The sequence below is a fragment of the Curcuma longa genome, chromosome 12 (assembly GCF_044706935.1).
Source record: "Curcuma longa cultivar G26 ecotype Majalengka, Jawa Barat chromosome 12, ITB_CL_G26_1.1, whole genome shotgun sequence".
Classification (NCBI taxonomy): domain Eukaryota; kingdom Viridiplantae; phylum Streptophyta; class Magnoliopsida; order Zingiberales; family Zingiberaceae; genus Curcuma; species Curcuma longa.
The window spans coordinates 6,849,341-6,867,826 of record NC_133872.1 but is presented as its reverse complement, the minus strand read 5'-3'; the positions used below and the strand labels follow the sequence as shown (position 1 = coordinate 6,867,826).

The 18,486-nt window shown below is 38.1% G+C and overlaps 1 protein-coding gene across 1 annotated transcript in view; it reads right to left on the bottom strand.

The window, feature by feature from the left end:
• Window positions 1-346: 346 nt before the first annotated feature.
• The window catches only part of LOC141843151 (uncharacterized), a 105,672-nt gene continuing 87,532 nt past the window's right edge, over window positions 347-18,486 (bottom strand). Inside the window, exons 13-16 of the mRNA XM_074731185.1 lie at window positions 1,544-1,586; window positions 813-943; window positions 515-639; window positions 347-432 (exon numbers count right to left, since the gene is read on the bottom strand). The gene's annotated coding sequence lies outside the window, so the exon portion shown is untranslated. The remainder of the gene's footprint in view (window positions 433-514; window positions 640-812; window positions 944-1,543; window positions 1,587-18,486) is intronic.

Below are 18,486 nucleotides of genomic sequence, written 5' to 3'. Positions count from 1 at the left end.
ATCTCAAACCTTGCTTTATATTACTATATATTGAAATTAATATATATGATAAATTAAAATTACTAATATTTCATGTTACAAGATCTCAAAGAATGCAATAAAACACTAGTATTTCAAGTTAATCTAAAATAAATAAATATGCAAAATATGTCAATACAGAAACCAACAGAAAACTTGGAGCAAAAAATGACAGAAAAATAATGTGTTTTATGTTAAAAAAGATATTAAGATCTTTTAGTGTAGAAGCATTAGCTTCTTCAAATCACACCTTTAGGATGAAAAATGTCAGAGAAGCATAGGATGCACAAACTATTATCAAATGAGACACCATCCACTTTAAAAATTACCTTCTGAATATCAACTCCTCTGTAGTTAATAGAAAATAGCATTAGCTGATCCATCTACACTCGCTGGTGGAACTTCTAGTACTTGCTGGAGGGAGAACCATCACATCAGCAACAAATTTAAGATACATCTAGGCAGTTACTGTGTGATCAACGATATCATTACTAACCTTCACATAAGGTATAACATTAAATACAGCTTCACTCCTGTCTAGCATTTCAAAGCAATCCCCACCTATGCAAAGATCACGTGAATCCGACAGCTGTTCTACCTCTTTCTCACTGTAACATGCACCTCAGAAATTCATATTCACGAAAATCAAAGAAGGTATGCAAACATCATGGAATTTATAGAAAGATCAATTGCAACGAGAAGAATTATAAACACAAACTAGCAGTGTTTATAAGATCATCTAATGCTTTGCTTAAGCCGTCAAAAAAATCATTAAGCTATTAAATAATACTTGCCTATAGGAAGTAATCTCAGTTTCATCAGGTGACACCCATTGAAACTCTGTGCAGTTCTTTCCTCGAACCAAGATTAAAGCAGGCTTTGTGATAATGTGAACTTGACTGGCTTTTTTAGGCCACATGGCAAGCTGTCAAAGATTGATCACCAGTAATCATTACCTAACAAATGTATATAAGTTGCACAATAGAAAATCAGAACCGGTTTCCTTCCAACTAAAGAAATTAGCGACTTGATAGTCAGACTAGCGGGTTCTGCTGTCCATTTCTAGAACAATGAGAAGCAAAAGATGCCAGTAGCTCAAGATTAAATATGGAGGGAAGGTTAAGTTAACGAGAACTTTGAGTTCTAGAGTAAATTGTGTTGTGTTTTACATTGGTTAATTCAACCAGAGTTGCAATCAACAAATTCTAGGTCCCAATGTAAAGTATCAGTACTGTTTGAACAGATTATTTATGATTCAACTAGGATATTTATTAAGGTAAGATAACTGATCTTATGAACCAACCAATGGATCACATACCAAGTCATGTGATGAACCTTTCAGTTCAGATAAAACAGTGGCAGAATCAGATCAGATAGGACAATTGAAAACTTGTTAACAGACAATCCCCAAATTAATATCAACAACTTAGACAATTAATTTTGTATTCAGGATACAGGAATAGATAACTAAATACAATTACAAATTTACTAGAATTTTTTACCGCAAAGAAAATAAAAATCAAACCTTTTTCAACCACATCTCTGTCTAAACTTCTAGCTTCACTAACCTGTAAAGGCAATGAAACATAATGTAACATGTAATGTTAAAATTTTTCAAAAAGACATTTCTAAGAAATGAAAAAAAAGGACATGTTAAAAAAAATCTACCTAAGTTTGACATGTTACAAACAAGGAGGATACTAATAACCACCAACATAACAAAGATCCTAGTTTGAACATTACAGGAGAAGTCATACCAAAATATAGATTGAAAAGCTAAACATCAAGGCTAAGGTGGAGTTTAGTTGGTAGGTTTAGTAATCTCTTCCACTAGATAGCTTAGGATCATTCTTGAGGGGAAAATGTAAATTATGAACTGCTGCTAGTCCTAAAATTCTTAATATTTCTTTCTTCACAGAAATTCATTGGAAGAGACTGTGCTACTCCTAATTCACTTGAAAATGCTCTAAGAAAAAAACTGGTGGGCACACTGAAAAGAACTAATTAGGAAAAAATCACTCAGCTCAGGAAAATCTCACCTGACAAAAGATAATTGAGGTTTTTGCTAGACAATAGAAAACCTAGTTTTCTAACTAATGACCATCAGAAATATAGCAATGCAAGATGACTGGAAACCATGAGTAACGGATCCAATCTAGTAACCTAGTTTGCTAGTATCTCAATCCATATTTATAAAAAAATAATAATTAAGCAGAGAAAGTAATCGATCTTACACATGAATGTTGTTTAGGCCGTTTCCTTTAGAAGAACAAAAACTAGGTGAGATAAAGAAGGTAGAAATAGAAGAGAAAGAGAAGAGACAAAGAATTGGTTCTGAAGGAAGCAGCTGCATTCACATAATGGAACCTCACAATGGCAAATTGGGAAAGGGAGGTGCTCTTTTAGAGCAACAGCATAAAAGTCCTTGTTGTAGGATTGAAGTGAGCGCTAGAAAGGAGATGAATAGCGTTTGTCGCTTTTTCGCATATTCATAAAATCTGTAACTCGAATATACAAAAACACAGCTGAAGATTTTGTCAAACACAAGTAAATACACGTTTGTTTTTATTTAATTCATAGCGACTTACTGTTACTCCAAAGTTCGCAGTCCTTGATCGCTTACGTTAGACAATTCACTATTAAACTCTTTCTCTTACGAAAAAGAGTATCGCCTTTACAAAGGATGTAAGATCGGCAACACTTTACCATCCTAGTAATTAAGTACAGAATAGGCGAAGTCAGAAAAAACGGACACTAGAGAGAGAAACTCTGGCTTCTCTCTCTAGCGGTTCCACCACCGACGGTAAGTTTTGAGTAAGCGACGGTAAAGAGGACTGGAGTACTGTGTCAGGTTACGGGATAGGGAGCACTGGGTGTCCACGGGCAACATTATTCGCCGGCGTAAACACAACGGAGTTGCGTGAGGTGCGGCCTCAACCCTGCAAGGCTAGGGTTGCAACTTCTCACGGTGCGCGCGACGGTCGTCCCTGCAGGCAAGACAACCACGCTGACGCTTCCTATCGTCGGTAAGGAAACTGATACATTTACTGTCCTCTCTTGTTCTGGTGGTCTCCAATCGGGAAACCAAGAGACGCCGTGAGTCCTATAGCAGTGAGGAAGGGGGATTAGGTGTGAAATGAAACATAGCAAACAGGATGGACGCCGGCGAGAATGTGCTGTGGCGGCGTTGTCTGAGGACGGAGACGACGACGGTTTCTGATTCACGGCGTAGATTGCGCCGGGTTCGGAGGAGAAGGCAGCTGTTATTGAGCTGTAGCGTCATTAGCGGCGGTCTGATTGGAGAAGACGAGCTACAATTATGGAACATTTAGACTTGACTTAGGGACACAGGACCAACCTTCAGTGAATCACGGGCAAGGAAAGCGCCACGCTGGACTCCATATTCAGAGGAAGTTTGAAATTTGAATCACAGCGTTCTGCACAGGGTTGAACAGAGCTGTTAGCTTGGCAGCATAGCCACACTGGCAGATTTGGCGTTGACTTTGACACATCATCAACACTGATTTTGAATCAACGGACGGATGAGGGATAGGTTTTAAACACTGTTTATCGCCATCCTCGGTCATCTATGGCTCGAAATGGCCCGCTGCGAGGTGGCCGCGGTAGAAACTGGAAGAAGTTACCCTATGGAGTAGGACTCCCCTCCGACACTGGCGACGTAGCACGCCATGCTACTATGAGAAGAGAAGAAGCCCAGCATGTAGAAATACCATTGCGAGACAGAGAAATCGCTCAGGATACTGAACATGTGAATAGAATTCCTTCAGCGCTGATGGATGTGCAGATGCCGAACCTGAGAAACACTGATCATGTGTCAATCCAGGAACCTCGAAACACTGAGAATGTGCACGCGGCGCAATTGTCGACTCGCAACAACACAGAAGCGGAACAACACAAACCTGCGTCACGCTGGTCCTCTCTGTTTAAGTGAAACCGAGTCTACACAGATGATACCAAGCTCCAATTTGTGCCGAAGACGGGGGACACAACAACACTAACGGTTGAGGACGCAGAAACATTAGAGGACAAAGTTGGATTTTGTTTAATTGGGTGGTTTCTGGGTAAGTTTCCTGGCTGGAAAGCGGTGGCATCACTCATGCGGCGTTGGGGACAACCACATAAAATGCTTACGCATGATTCCGCTTGGCTTGTCTTCAAATTCCCCGACAAGGAGAGCTGTGATACAGTTCTAAAAGGAGGGCCGTATATCAGCTTTGGATGCCCCCTATATCTGAAATCCATGCCTCCTTGTTTCACGTTTGATTCCGCAATTCACAATCAATTACCACTCTGGATGCAGGTATATGGCCTTCCGATTGACTGCTGGTCTACATCTGGGCTTAGCAAGGTTGCCTCTGCCATAGGGACGCCATTATACACGGATCGGTTCACAAAAGAATGGGAGAGGATCAATTTTGCACGAATTCTAGTGGAGGTTGATATTACTGCGGCACCGCCGGCAAGGCTCCCAATTACCCTCCCCGATGGACGAACAGTGGACCTTCAGCTTCGCTATGAAACTGTGCTCAAACTCTGCACAAAGTGCAGACAGATGGGGCATTATTCACAAAACTGTGCAAACAGGGGGATGACAGTTGATGGCCAACCATCACCAACGGAAAACGCAGAGGTGCAAGCCCTTACTGTGGTGGAGAAGTCACAACCCCTCCCAACTCTGAAAGCCAAGCCAAGGTCACAGGTTACTCCTATTAACACTGGAATGCTGATAGGTTCCTCTGCATCTACAAGTGGCACGGGATTTGGCACGCAGACTGGCACGTCAGCAAGGGAGACAACTGTAGCGATGCCCTCAAGGGATAGAGATGAAGACATGGGTAGGAAGCAGCGTGTGAATTTTAGGAGCCCAAACACTGGGAATCAGAAGCATGTAAGGAGCAAACTGCATTCTGAAATTCAGACACAGAAACCATACACTAGCATCACCGATCTTCACAGGCCTGCTGAACTTCAGACTTGGGATAGTGGGACAAATCATATCAGTGCAGACCAAACACGAGCTCATCAGCAGCTGGAAATATTCACAATAGAAAGGAATGCATCGCAATCAGACTCACTGAAGCCAACTGAACTGGCCAAGCTACCACAGGTAGGACACAGTGCAGAGACCGACAAAACACTATCAGGTTTGAAAAGCCACAATTTACTGCTGATTACAACACAATCAGAGGTTGAATCCATTCCTTTTCAATATCCGCTATCACCAATAGAAGAAACGCCTATAGACAAGGGCAAAACTGACATACTTGTGCACAAGGATAATACTACAGTCCTGCAATTGGCTCAGACTTATGTAAATTGTCAGAATAATACTATGGAATCTGAAGAGCAGGCTTTAGGGGATACTCATCAAGCTCCACGTGAGCTCCATGGTAGTTCAGAGACAAGGGCATCTAAGTCAACAGCAAGACATAACATAGACTTACCAAAGCCTACGGCACAGACAGGGGAGTCAACTTTGAGAGCAAGCACTGGTTGGCAATCTGTTATTTCTGCAACTGAAAATGGTTTGGTAAGTGGCACGGTGACTGGCACGATAGCAGACGTGCAAAACACAATTTTGAACTCTGTAGAGAAGGGTATAGACAGAGATAAAGGGAAGACAGTAACAACTGCAACATCTAACACTGATAATCAGCAGCAAACAGAGGTTCTGACACAAACTGACACACAAATCACACTTTTAAACACAGTGAAGACAGACAGGTATAGACATAACTAAAGAGAAAAGAGTAACATTCGAGGGCTATAACACTGAAAATCAGAAGCCAACAGAAGCTCAAATGCAAACTGACACACAGCTACAGAGATCTGCAATTGCATCAGTTCCGGTAGCACTATCAGGGCATGGAGGACTGCAGAGTCAGGAGGGATGGCAGTTTAGCAGCTGTACTAATAAATCTAGAATTTGCAAGCAGTTAGCAACCCCAACAAAACAAAAGGAAACAAAGCAAATCACCTCGCTGATACAAACTGAAACATCACAGCCTGGGCACATTACACAATCACAAAAACTCATCTCAAAATTGAAGGGCAAAGGATTACTAATCAACACTGAGGTTCATGAGGCCGACATTACAACTAACTTGGAACTTGCAAACAACTTGCAAACAGAGAAGAACCAACAAAACCAAAGGAAAACAAGAACACCACACTACTGATACAAACTGCACAACTGCAGGCTGGGCACAATGTAGAAGCACATGAGCTTACTCCACAACTGAAAGGCACAGGACTACTACTCAACAATCAAGCTCATGAGGATGGCAACACTACTAATTGCTATTCACATACATCCACAGAGAAAACAGCTGGGTCAAAGCTTAGGGGGGTCAGCAAGGAAGTTAATGAAACTGCCACTGCCATACACTGGACAGCAAATCTGGTTATGGAAAAAAATCAGGCTTTGAGCAAAGCCACTGCTATGCACAAGGAACTCAAAGCTCTAGGGAACCCACCTGAAGCTCAGACAAGCAAGCAGTATGTCAATTCCATGAAAAGCCCGGCTAGAGTCGCAAAAACCAGCTACTTCAGTCAAATGTACAAGCAGAACAGTGGCACGGAACAGTGTACTATCAAGGAATCTGATACATTGGCTGAGGGCCCTATTACAGCAGGACGGATGGGAGAATTATGCACATCACCTAAGCCAACTAAACACACAACAAGGAGGGGCAAGCAACAATGGACAGAACTCCACCAATCAGCTGCAAGCATAAACAACAACACAGGAACAACACAGACCATCCGGCAGTGGAACCCTCTGCACAGCAGGTTACTACTAAGCATCATGCACGTGTTTCACAGGGAGCTGGTATGATACAAAGCAAGGTTAATGATGAGTATGGAACCAAACGGTTACTCACTGAATTACCTGAAAACATTGCTAGAAACAGAAGCTCCAGCACCTTAACTAATCAAAACAGTAGCTCAGTGGAGGAAATGCCATGGAAATCTGATATGCTGGAAAGAGCACCAGGGAAGGAGCATGGAGGGTCACCTACAGCATTACCCAGACAGGCTTTTAAGGATAACATTATGGGCTCACAAATAGCAATCAGTGAGGTTACAACTGCTGCACAAAACAAGCAAGAAAACTGTTGTCACAGCTCAAACCAACAGGGACTGCAGAGAATGGATACACCAACTAACCTACTGATACAAGGGCAGTATCCACCAGTAGCACAGTTCCAATCTGCAAACCTTACTACCCAGGAAATGTTATCACAACAAACTTGCACTCCAGGCAATAAAATAGGTGCTGCAGATAACAAAGGTGAACAAGCACAGAATGTAAAGGCAGCACTGTCAAAAGGATTAGGGACACTTGCAAGAATTGGGTCCACAAGCAACCACATGCAGGAAGGGATTCAGAAACAGCATGAGGCAATACCAGCAACAGTAGTGAAGCCGAAGGCTTGCACATTTCTGGAAACACACTGCAGCTGAGAACCACAACTGACACAGAGAGCAAACATGCAGAAGACCCTAAGAAAGATATTTCAGATGATCCAGACCAGTTAAGTACTGCAGTAAGTGATATTTCAGAATATATGTATGACTCGGATTATGAGGACCAAGTACAGCACCTCATGACTGCATCCAAACATAAACTACATAGAGGACCTAAAGCAAAATTATGCAGGAAAGGAGAGAAAGTTTTAAAAGCTAAACTCAGTCCACACGGCACACAAAATAGCTCTGGCAAAATTCAAACCCGAGCAAGGACAAGGAGGAGGATCCAAGCACATACAGCTGAACTCTCTTTTCAACAGTCCACAGAAGCAGAATTAGGAGAGCAACAAAGGGCTTTAAGCAATAATAACTTAGAGGAGGGTGAAATAGAGGATGAAACTAACCACAATTTGCAGGGGCATTTCTTGAGTGGTGCAAAAGGAGTACAAACCAGGGGTCGGCTGAACTGTCAAGGCAAATCTTCAGGCTCTGAATCACAAGCAGCAGCTAACACAGAAGACACTGCATCATTGTTAAAACAAGGGGGAGCAGAAATAGAACCCTCATTCCAGCATGATAGTGACCCTCCTCAGCCAGGAAACAACAAGGATGAGACCTCACCGGACAGAACCACAGTAGTGATGAAGACTGTTATCAAAATAACTTAAGAAATCTTATTCCAAATACAAGATATAAGACCCTATTTATAGTTATAGGAGTTTAGGGCCTATTCTAGGAAAAGCCTATAAAAAATAACAAATATTTATAACCAATACTCCCCCTCAAGTTGGAGCATAGATATTAATCATGCCCAACTTGTTACAAAGATAATCAACTCGGATTCCATTTAAAGCTTTTGTGAAGATGTCCCCCAATTGTTCTCCAGTTTTTACATATCCTGTAGTGATCAAGCCTTGTTGAATTTTCTCACGAACAAAATGACAATCAATTTCAATGTGCTTAGTCCGCTCATGGAACACGGGATTCGATGCAATATGAATAGCAGCTTGATTGTCACACCATAGTTTTGCTGGTATTGAAATTTTGAGTCCTACTTCAGTCAATAATTGATATATCCACATTATTTCACACACAGATTGTGCCATAGCTCTGTATTCTGATTCTGCACTGGATCGCGACACAACCTTTTGCTTTTTACTCTTCCATGATACTAAATTTCCTCCAACAAATATACAATAGCCTGAAGTAGACCTTCTATCCATTTTAGAACCTGCCCAATCTGCATCTGAAAAACATTCAATACGAGTGTGCTCATGATTTTTATATACAATTCCAGGTGCTCCCTTCAAATAACACAAAATTTGTTCTAATGCTGCCCAATGATGAATCGTTGGAGATGACATATACTGACTAACAACACTAACCGAATATGCAATATCTGGACGAGTCAAGGTAAGATAATTCAATTTTCCAACCAACCTTCGATAGCTCTCTGGATGTTCAAATAATTCTCCATCTGCTGTAAGATCCACGTTCTGAGTAATTGGAGTACTACAAGGTTTTGCCCCCAATTTTCCCGTCTCAGTTAATAAGTCGAGAACATATTTTCTCTGAGATAGAAATATACCATTTTTACTTCTCATTACTTCAACACCTAAGAAATACTTTAACACCCCTAAATCTTTTGTATGAAACTGAGTGAGAATGAAAGATTTGAGAGATGAGATTCCCGTAGTATCACTACCAGTAATCACAATATCATCCACATACACAACTAATAAAATAATACCAGCTTCTGACTGCTTGTAGAACACAGAATGATCAGATTTGCTTTTCTTCATACCAAACTTTTCAACAACCTGACTAAATTTTCCAAACCAAGCACGAGGACTTTGTTTCAAACCATACAAAGTCTTTCGAAGACGACAAACTCGCCACATCTCCCCCTGAGCAACAAAACTAGGAGGTTGCTCCATATACACCTCCTCTTGAAGATTACCATGAAGAAAAGCATTCTTGATATCAAGTTGATGTAAAGGCCAATGATGAGTAGCAGCAAGAGAAATAAATAACCGAACAGATGTCAACTTTGCAACAGGAGAAAAAGTATCAGAATAATCAACACCATATGTTTGAGCATAACCCTTAGCAACAAGACGAGCTTTTAGTCTGGCAACTGATCCATCTGGACAATTTCTCTTTTCACCGATAGAATCATTTTCAGATGTTTCCCATCTGGACTCATTACATGTTTCACATTAAATTATATCTTTGTCCAACCGCCAGTACAAAGTGCAATCATTAGGGTAAGCATCAATCTTTTTATAACCAAGTCATATTTGCTTGAACAATTTCTCTACTTCATAATATCTTAGGCAAATCAGTTGACTGATTTTGCATATGGAAAAAAAAATATTTTGGTGAATGGATCCACCTCCCTTGATCCATCTAGTCCACAGCAAACGGCTCGTGGTAAAGACGCTCCAAATCCGTTGATGGCTAAGGCTTTGCCAAAAGCCTAAGAGGGCGAATGAGTCCACTGGTTGGCTCATCTAGTCCGTAGGAACGGCTGTGGTAGAGACACATCAAAACCGTTGACGGCTATGGCTTTGCCAAAAAGCCAAGGAGGGTGAATGAGTCCACCAGAATTGGCTCATCTAGTCCGTAGAAACGACTACGGTAAAGACACATCAAATCCGTTGACGGCTGTGGCTTTGCCAAAAAGCCAAGGAGGGTGAATGAGTCCACCAGAATTGGCTCATCTAGTCCGTAGAAACGGCTACGGTAAAGACACATCAAATCCGTTGACAGCTGGCCACTTGCTAAAAGTGTGCACCTCCTCATTGGAGACCCGACGCTGATGGTGGATCTTGGAGGCCACTGGTGGAGATTAGCAGAGCAGGAGAGGCGGACAACTGGCGCTGACGACTGCCGAGGATGGAGGGTGTAGTGCCGCCCGAGGATGTGACATTGGCTTTGTGAGGAGAGGCAATGGATCATTGTAGGATAGCCTACCTGCATGATAGATAGATGGTAGGAGAGACACATGGATATTGTTGGTACACATGAGAGCACGTAAACGATTGGCCAGGATACTTACTCAGATCTGACAGTTCGTCAGACATGACATGAGATAGTGCCACTAGCTACCCCCTTGTACACCTGTGCTTACTTTCTTGATGATATATATTTTTACCTTCATAAAAAAAAAGAAATATTCTCTCAACAAATCTAAAAACATATCAAAAATTTATATTATTAATTTTGCTTAGACACTTTAAGTGATGCAAGCGAATCATAAATGCAAGTTTTGAGAATATCTTACATCTTAAATATAATTTTTTTGTAAATCATCAATCAATTTATAGAATTTCTCAACCTCTACAATTGAAATCTTCTTATCATTTTTAAATTCTTGCATACTAATTAAACTATCATTGTGCTCTGGAGTGTCAAATGTCTCATAAACTAAATCTTGTGTATCATTTGCATCCTTTTGAAATGGAACAGAAGTAGAGTTTGTAAATGCACATGTGTTATCTTTCCATGAGCTACCCAATGAGTATAACCTTTGATAAATCCATCAACCATCAAATGATCATAAACCTCTCTTAAAACAAATATATTAATCTTACACCGTGCACAAGGACTTAAAATTATTCCATTTATGTTTGCATTAAAAAATACAAAATGTAAGAAACATTCAACTCCAATTATATACTCCTCTATTTGTCTCAATAAAAACATTCAATTCTTATCCATAATGATTCTACAAAAAACACTTAATAAAATAAATTTAACATTATGATAGATTGTTAAATTTTAAAATACATGTATACTAAATTTAACACTCATAAATGAAGAACTATGCCACAAAATGAAATTCAAGTAATAAAAAGAAGAATTGTGTGGCTAGAGTGAACCAAAATGAATCCATGCTCACAAGGTAAAAAGAAATGGAATGTCTATCATCTACAAGGTCATAACTTCAATCACGAACAAAGAAAGTAGCATAACGTAGGAAGTAAACTAAATCTTACATATAATGATAAAATATTAAAATGCAACTAAAATAAAAAATATATATTAATCCCAAATTTGATTTAACAATTGTATCAAAGCATTAAAAAACATCCAAGGTTCATAACTTTCTTACCATCAATTTGATAAATTCTTTCTTGCTCTACCTATAAGAACTGCAAATTTTTAGTACAAAAAATAACGCAACAAAATAATCGCCCCTCCCCTATACACCCTTAATCCAAAAGGGAAAAATGGACAGTAAAGGCCAAATAACATATCATCTGATACCCCAAGTATATATAAATTCAATTCCCAGTCTTTAACTATATTGTATGTTAGGTATACAAAAGCCACTACTAGGTTTCACATTAGTTTCATAATGAATGAGGCTATAAGTTTCATATCACAAAGTTTATAGCTCAATTTACACCAAAAAGACCTCGAGATATTACAGATGTGGTAGAATTGACAAGGAAGTTTCTTTGTCAGGTCAAGTATAGTTTTGATCTTCGTCTAGTCAAGTTCATGATTATTTGACGAGTAATTTATATTAACATGAGAACCAACCAACATGAAATGTAAAAAATTTAACATTAAATTTTAACAGAAAGTGAGGAACCACTAGTATAATTGTCTAAGGAAAAATTTTGGAATAGATGTTTGAAAACCATGAATTCAAGGGAAATTTTGTTGGCTAAGCTCTCTTGTATTTTTTTAATTATGCAAATTGAAGGTAAGCTAGTTTGTCATCAATGACTTCAGTGTTGTGCTTTTGAATAGTTTGATTATATAAGATTCACTTGGTGTTTGTAAAACCTTATCTTTGGGAAAAAAACATCAGTAGGAAAGGGGCATAGTTCTTTTTATTTTGCATGATATTACAAACCATTGCATAACAAGTTGAGATGTTACATGATAAAGTTAGTTGCTAAACATTGCATAACAAGTTAAAGTTAAATTTTGCTAAGTTAGTTTTTGTTCATTCTGTTACATATCCTCTGTTTGCTTTATTGAGAATTTAATTTGTCAATCTATCGCTCGTAAAATGTATAATCACTATTTACCCCTCCTCTAACAACAAATTAGATCCTAGGTCGCACATTAGTGAGGCATGTAACAACAATAAGTAAGCTTCCCTTGAGAAGTTTATCATCAAAGTCTTTGGCATCAAACCACAATCCCTTATAGGGAAAGACTAATGTGTCAACCAATCTACAATCAAGTTACTCAATATATTATAATGAATTTCTTAAAGAATTTGGGGATAGTAAATATTCTAATCTTACCCTTTATAATTTCAAAGGATAATTACTATGCATACATTGGACTTAACGTAATAATCACTACACAGTAAGTCTACTGTTTTAATATTCTTAGTCACTCAAAATCTTCATGAATCTTTGTCATTAGGCTAAATCCACCAACAGCTACAGATTGTTCAATTTGCAAGTGATAGTTAACGGAGCATAAAAGTGGTAGTCACTAGTTAGAGATTTGGGAATTCTTAGCTGATTCAGGACTGGCTTGTGGGAGAAATTTCAAGTTCTTGAACCAGATCTAATAAAGGGTCATAACAAGGATCAACAACAAGTTGAGGATAAATGTGAAATAGGTTCCATGAATCATTTAGAAAATCTATAAATAATTTCTGAAGGAAAACAAGAGCCATAGTAAATTATCCAATGTTTCACCATCAAATGATTAAGGTATAACACTCTGTATAAGAGAGGACTTATGAATATAAAAGTTTGATGATAAGAAGACATCTTTAGCTTTGCAAACAGTAGAACTCTACTTGTCAAAATTTGAATCCAGTTAGCTTATGGATTAAGTAGAAGGCAAATAACCTAGTATAGGGTGTGCGTTATGGTGGGAAAATAACAAACTTCGTATAAGAAGCAACAAGGATAATTCTGTATTAAGTGGATCATCATAGACATGCTATATTTTCCAGACATTATTGGGAAAAAAAACATGTTCAATTAGCAAAAGCACAGACGACAATGGGTGGATTTGTTGTCTTCCAACAATCTGAACAATGAAGATTTAGCTTCATTTTCATTCTAATTACTTCCTCTATTTATTTAGCATCATTTTCATTCTAATTACTTCCTCCATTTGCATATCATAGCAAAGGGCAACAAAAAAGATAGTAGTTGCCTTTTCTAAAAATCTATTTAAGAAAAGTCATTCTACATCTCACAAGTTTCTGATGTATATATCACTACAAAAATAATAACACTTAACGATCAAAATTTTGATCGTTAAACTCGCTTAGCGATCAAATAATTATAAAAAAATCATTAAAAAATTCATCATAATCCTATTTAACAATTGAAATATATTTCAACTGCTAAATAACAACCGAATTGATGTTCGATCGTTAAAATTAACGATCGAAATAGTATTCGATCACTAAAATTAGCGATCTAAATATTGTTCGATTGCTAATTTTAACAACCATACTAGAGTTCGATCGCTAAAATTAGTGACTGAACATCAGTTCGGTCGCTAAAATTAACGACCAACCTCTATTTCGATCGACGTCTATTTCGATCGCTAATTTTAACGATCGAAAACCATTTCGAACACTAATTCCATCATTAATATTTTAAAATTTTCACTAATATCCCTCTATATTTGTATTCTATATTTCATTTACATACAATTCATATCACATACAATCCATATTTACAATTAACATTCAAAATGCATATCATAAACGTATCATATACACAATTCATATCAAATAATTTAATAAAATAATATCCAAATGATACAATATAACTAAATTACTCATCATCTAAATGATACAATATCCAAATGATACAACACTACAAAAAAATAGGCATTAGCGATGGAATAATCCGTCGCTAATCGATCGTTAATCCGGATTAACGATTAGCGATGGATTTTTTCCGTCGCTCTTTTTTTGATCACTGATGTCAGCTTAGCGATGGAATTAAGGTTTCGTCGCTATTTAGCGACGAATTTTAAAGTTCTGTCGCTATTTCTTTGCGACAGACAATATATTTCGTCGCTAACATTTAGCGACGATAATTTATAATTCCATAGCTATTTAGCGATGGAAAAATAAATATCCGTCGCTAAAATCCATCCTGGTTGCATTGTTCCCGTAGACGTTTAGCGACAAAAATTTATAATTCCATCGTCACGTAGCGACGAAAATTTATATTTTTGTCACAATGTAGCGACGGAAATCTAGATTTAAAAAAAAATTAAATGTCAAATTAGCGATGGATATATATAATTTCGTCACTTTGCAACAGAATTATAAATTCATTCCGTCACTACTTTGCGACGGAATTATAAATTTCATCGCTAATAATTTATTTTTAAAATATTTTTTTTATTTTCTAAATTCCCTATTTACATTTGAATCAATAATATATAATCCAATCTAATCCAATCTGAATACAAAAACACAAGCCAAAATATATAAACACCACACTACTACAATATCTGAATACAAAACATAATCCAAAATATCTGAATACACTCCAATCCAGTATGAGTGTAATAACACAAATACAAATATCTGAATACACTGATACTATATCAAATGTTTAAATACAATAAAAGATAGAAAAAATATCTAAACTAACCGAGCCAAAATATCCAATCCTACAAAAAAGGCAATAAGATAGATTAGTAATAAATCAATGATAACAAGATATTTTGAAAATGCATGTTTACAAGTCATAATTAAAAAAAATATTCAAATGTTAACATACGTCGCAGGCAGCTACTGATCAAGGTCATTAGGGTCCTGAGTCTCCGCATCTTGAGTCTAACCATGTGGGCGTTGCGATGTCGGACCCATGGCTTCCATGAAGTCCTTAATCTGTTGCGCAAACTGCTCATACTCAATCTATTGCGCCTCTAATGCAGAGAGTCAAATCTTTAATTCTTGTTTTTCTTGTTGTAGGACTTCTATCACAGAAGATGATCCGTTGGGACGATACCTGGCTCTAGGAGCCATCACACAATCATATACGACTCAATATATCCAAACTATACAATAAATATTCAAATGATACTCTACGATACAATCAATATCTAAATGATAAAAATATATCGTCATCTATCCCTGCATCAAATAAAACCAATGAAAAGATAATCAATTTACCATATAATAAATATCAACATAAATAATAGCAACTAATGTTAATCTTAACATAAAATTAAATTTAATGAACTAACCAAACACACCATACATAGATTTTAATCATGTTTGATCAATTACATGTGCAACGCATGAGTCATTCAACTGGTAAATATTAAGAATTCAAGCGTTTGCCAATTTGTCACTTGAAATGTGCCACCTAACAATACTACTTGTTACTTTGTAAAGCAACCATGCTATATTAGTTTTAGAGAAGATTTATCATTGTGGTCACACAACAGTTAGATGAGAGAACTAACCTATTAAGTTGTTAGATCCAACTACTAGCCCCAAATCTATAAGCCCAAATTAGTAGTAGCTTGTTCATCTAAGCCTATAGAACTCCTTAATGAATCAACCACTCGCAATGTAGTACTAAAGTGAGGTGTCACAATTGTTTTGGTCTAGTTATTTTCATTTTCCAAATGCTCAACTTTTGTAAAATACTGAACCTTAGGGGGTAATTTGTAAATAAATTAACACTAAATACAGTTAATCCTTAAACTAATTAAATGAATTTATTTAACCCAATTAATTCAATTTGGGTCAACCATCCAAGCCATGTAACTAGCCCAGATTAGAACCCAATTTAGAATCCCAATAGCCCAAGTTAACCAGCCCAATTAGAAGGCCCAATTACCTAATCAAGGGTTAATGGGTTATTTGATTAATGGTTAATAGGGTTAAAGGCTAAAGGGTATAGGATCTGAACCCGTTAAGAGAATCCGCTAAGGAGACCTTAAAGCCGCGATCGCTGCTCCTCATCCGCGATTCCTTTCCTCTGCTTCCATCGCGAGCTCCTCTATTCTTCTCTTCTTCGTTTTCGATCCAGCCGATCACGCCCGGATCTCAGCTGCTCCGAAGGTGCCGGCCACCAGGAGTAGCCACTCTTCAATCTGGGACTCGATTCGTGCCGGAGGAGATGCAATCTGGTTGGTAGAGGCGACAGTGGAGGAGGCGATCAGGGAGAGATCGATCGGGTAAGTGGATGATTTTGAGTGGATTTCCGAGGATTTGTTGGCTTTCTTTTTAGGTTTCCTCTAGATGTCTTCGAATCCTGAAGATTGGCTTTTCACAGCTTGATTTGCCGAATCTGATTGAAGCTGTGACAACGATCGAGTGGAGGAAGATCAGTAAGTATCGATTGGTTAGGTTCTTTGGTTTGAGCTTGATTCTTGAGCCTAGATCTACGATTTATCAGGTTTTTGGGTGTTGATTGTGGGATTGATTGAACTCACAGATTCTTGATTTGATCGATTGGACGGCGGCTTCGTCAAGAAGAGGAGGCCGGAGCACGTACTCCTTGTTGCTTGGATCTGATGAGTTGGATCTAGGGCAACAAGAAGGGACAGATCTAGCTGAGGTAAGTAGGCTTGATTCGATTTGGATTATTTGGTAGAATCCAATTTGGATCTGTGAGATGGTTGGATTACTGTTCGGTTGAAGGGTTCTTGGTTTCTTGAATTGTTCAGGTGTTGTCCTATGGAATCAAAGGAGCTGAGTCAAGGAGAATCTAAGGTTTAGGGTAAGGAAAACCTAGAGGTTGAATACATTTGGAGGTAAGGTTTAAATCCGGTTAAGCTATTTCTTGATTCGGTTGGGGTTAATTAAATGTTAATGGTTCTATGTATAATCTGTATAATTTAGAAGTTTGTTTGATTAGAGGGGATTGACTGTGAATTAGAAGAATTAAATGAACCCTAATTGACCTTAACTAAAGGATTAGGTTGGGTCTAGCTTGGGTAAATTAAACGAGGAGTTAATTGTATTAATTGGTTAATTCTATTAATTAATTAATCGGTTACATCCTGTTAATAATACCCAAAAGGTTAGTTTAGTCTAACCTGAGTCTGGTTAATTAAATGGGGATAAAGATATCCATCGGGGTTTCTTAGTTGATTAGAGTTTCTTGGTTATATCATTGCATTAGGATGGTTTTACTCTTCTTGCAGGACCCTGAGCGATTATAGGACTTTCATATTATACGAGGATATATTTCTGGGGGTTCTAGGATTCTACCTGCGATTTATCAGGTGGATAATTTACTGTATTTGGTCAATATAGTTCTATTCTATTTACAGTGCATGATTCTTTTACAGTCATTGTAGTTTGATACCTTGATGTTATTCTTTCCTGTTATTCGTATACCTTTTACATTACTCATGTTTATACCATGCTTGTCCTTTTGCCTATTGATCTTAGATTATCATTCTTGATTATTGTTTCTATATTTGAGTATGACATCTGTGATCATTATTATTGGTTATATACCCATGATCGTTAGGGCTTATTACTTACATTCATTGATCAGTATGGATGCTGATTATTATGATTTGAGCATCTCATCATGATGCATGATGAACGATTGTAAATCCCTTGTGGGTCTATCGTGATGGTAGTTAGCCTTTAGTGGCATTATTATATAGGTGGTTATTATACCCTATTTCCATCTTAGTGATGGCGACTGTATGGCAGTGTACACAGTCGATGGCTGTATGATAGTGTACGTAGCCGAGTCGATGATCTACCTCGACACCGGGTAGGGGTGGTACTCGAAGAGTACATGGTTGGTACGTTGGGGATGAGTATTAGAGGACAGATATCGGCCATAGTATACGTAGCTTATCATAGCTACTGGATCACCAGACTACTTGATTGTAGGGCGCGGAGTACTGATCCCTCGATTTGGATCACCAGACTACTTTGTTGTAGGGCGCGGAGTACTGATCCCCCGATACCGGACATTCCCAGACTCAGATGCTTGCACGAGTTCTGTAGTGAGTGTAGCAGTTGCTGTTAGGATC